Raw genomic sequence first — 3,577 nt, forward strand, 5'->3', positions numbered from 1 at the left:
TTGGAGGCGGATCGAGGGAGGTAGGGCACGGTGGAGGTAGGGCACGGAGACGGGCGGAGGTAGGGCACAGAGGCGTTGCCCACAGCTAGGGTTCCGCAGTGGGTCCTAGTGGCGGACAGAGCCAAGGAAGCTCGAAGGAGGACTGCCAGAGCGCATGGTCGGTCACGCATGGGCCGACAGAGGTGAGAGGAAGCGGCGCTATGGCACAGAGACGGTGGCAACGGCGACGGGTTCGGTAGCCTGACGGCGTCTGCAAGGAAGAAGAGCGCCCTGACTTAGAAAATTTTTGGCCTTCCGCGGGCTCTGGTTTATATACTGTAGGGCATTTGTAGGGGCGGCTCCTGAGTTAGCCGCCTCTACAAATCGATTTGTAGGGGCGGTTCTTGAGTTAGCCGCCCCTACAAATATTTTTCAATTTATTTTAACTACTAATTCTGTAATTCATTCATATATAAAGAACACAACGTAAATTTATATATTAGTTTTTTTATTATTCTATATATATAAATATATATATATAAACAATTTTATTATATATATAGATATAATTCTATATTTTCTTCTTTACAAAAATAATATTTTAAAATTTGAATTTCAAAACAACTAATAGAATTTTAGGACACTAAATGACCTCAAATAAAAAATTTCTAAACATCTAAGTTGTAGAACTCATCAAGATGTACAACTTATATTTTGGTCATCTTTTCATTTGACAAAATTTGAACAGTTCAAATTTTAAATTTTCATAAATGACAACTTCAAACAAGATTTTGAAACCTTAAATGATTTTAAATAAGAAAGTCATGAACATAAAAGTTGTTGAACACATTACTATCTATAACTTTTATTTTGACCATCTTTTCATTTGACTAAATTTAAACAGTTCAAATTTTGAATTTTAATAAATGGCAACTTCAAATAAGATTTTAAAACCTTAAATGATTTCAACTAAAAATGTCATGAACATAAAAGTTGTTGAACTCATCACTATCTACAACCTTTATTTTGATCATTTCTTTAATTAACAAAGTGTTAGTAAATATTGTTCACAAATCCACATATAACTCATAGTTTCATAAACTATATAAGAGACATGTATTTGTGAACAATGTTTGCTATCACTTTGTCAGATGAAAAAATAACCAAAATAAAAGTTTTAGATCTTTATGAGTTATACAACTTTGGTATTCATCACTTTTTTAGCTAAAATTATTTGGTGTTTCAAAATCTTGTTAGAACTTGTTATTTTTTTAAATTTAAAAATTTGAATTGCTCAAACTTTGTCAAATGAAAAGAATGATCAAATCAACACAGTAACTTGATAGGGCATGATTTGAGAAAAATTTAGGAAAAAATTATCACATTTGGAGTTAGTATGAGGAAGAAAGACTACTTATAAATTTTACCCAGAGAATAAAAAGAAAAATCATAAGTATTCATGATGAACAAGTGTGATTTCTCTTTTTAATCTGTGGCTGAAACTTATAACTAGTTTTTCTCCCTCATACTAACTCTAAATGTGATAGGTTTTTTTCTTAAAATTTTCGAAAATCATGCTCTATCATTTTAGTCTGGTCATCTATCTTTGTCACTAATTTTGGACAATTCAAATTTTAAATTTTAAAAAAATGACAACTTCAAACCTGATTTTCAACCACTAAATGATTTCAGCTGTAAAGGTGATGAATATAAAAGTTGTATAACTCGTCAAGATCTTCAACTTTTATTTTGGTCATTTCTTTATTTCATAAAGTGTTAAGTGATTTCATAAAGTTTTAGTAGTAATAGAGTGGATGTTGAAATAGATTTATCCGGATATTGCCTAGGGTAGTCTCACACACATGCATAAAATATAGTCTCACACACATACATAAATATATAGTCTCACACACATACATAAATATATAGTCTCACACGCATGTATAAATGAAGTATTACAAACACACACTTACACAAACACTCCACGTTCAACAACTAGCGAGCCCGCTGTAACGATTTTTCCCTTGACACCTTTTTGATCCTATGATAATATGTCTTTGGACAGGTTCTTTTCCACAATACTGATCTTCTTAGGAAAGTCTGTGAATAGCGGCATCTCATCATAGTTATTGTAAGCTTCAACATCGTCCACGCCATCAACTTCGATAATGTGCTATTTCTCGAAGACAACCACGTGCTTTGTCTTCTTCTTCGAGAGGAGGTTACTTTGTGGGTCAGGCATATAGAAAACTTGTGCGATATATGAAGCAAGCACCCAAGGGTCATCTTTTTAGCCTAGATTCTCGAGGTCTAGGACTCTCACTCCAATCTCATTCAGTTGGTGTTGTTTGATCTAGCGACATCAAAATAGGGCCACCATTATATCCCTTCTATAGTCGAGTTCCCATATCTCTTCAATGATGCCAAGTATTGGATCTTTCACCCCACTCCATCGAGAGCTTCTATTCAAATGTCGTTGTTTTGGTTCATATATTTACTATCCTTTAGTACGTATACCCATTGATGTTATAAGCTTTTTAAGATGTCACTTATCTCGATGGCCCCTCTGTCAACCTGCTGATGGTAATAGAGTCTATGGTTTCTCCAGGCGGTATGTTTTTGTCCTTCAACCATGTAGTTAGTTGTTGCTTGTGCTGTTTCATGACCCAATCATCTGAACGACCATTTCTCTCCGACATAATGATAGCCAAGTGTTTATCAATGTACGGTTACATCAGTTGTGTACTCTACAAGACACTGTAATACGCCCGACTCACCTCTTTGTAATCATGGTCGATAAACACTTTTCCACCACTGGTGCCCTTTCCAACCAGCCTACCCTTGTGACGAGAATCGGGTTTACCAATCCCTTTCTATACTTTTAGGTACTCTTGACAGCACTCAACGACTTCTTCAATATAATAACCCTCTATCATGGAGCCCTCTGGATATGCTCGATTATACACATATCGGCTTAGAACCGACATGAACCGCTCGTAGGACCACATTTATTGTAAGTAGCAAGAGCCCAGCGCCTGTATCTGATGAACCATGTGAATCATGAGATGTGGCATTATATCAAAAAAAGCAGGAGGTAAACACATCTCTAGTTGATTTTATGTCTCCACCACAAATTCATGTAGGTCACTCAGCTCTTGCTTGCCAATCGTCTTCTGTGAGATCTTCGAAAAGAAGTAGCACATACGGGTGATGGCCATTTTTAAGAACTCTAGCTTTATAGCCCTGATTGTAATAGGTAGAAACATTGTCAGCATCACATGATAATCGTGAGCCTTACAGTGTGTTATTGATAAGTCCTTCATCAACACTAGCTTCTTCACATTCGCTGAAAACCTAGTCGGGACTTTGACCCTCCTCAGGAAAGTGCATATAGCTCTGTTCTCTTCTGGTGTTAGGTTGAAGCACGCTGCGGGCAAAGTGTATTTTCCATTAGCCTCAGGTACTGGGTGAAGCCGTGGCATCACGTTTAGCTACACCAAGTCTTTTCGTGATTTTAGACCATCCTTTGACTTGCCTGTATCCATCAAGGTAGCAATGAGACTCTCAAAGATATTGTTCTGCACGTGCATAGCATCAA

This window comes from Miscanthus floridulus, chromosome 5, assembly GCF_019320115.1.
Source record: "Miscanthus floridulus cultivar M001 chromosome 5, ASM1932011v1, whole genome shotgun sequence".
Lineage (NCBI taxonomy): Eukaryota > Viridiplantae > Streptophyta > Magnoliopsida > Poales > Poaceae > Miscanthus > Miscanthus floridulus.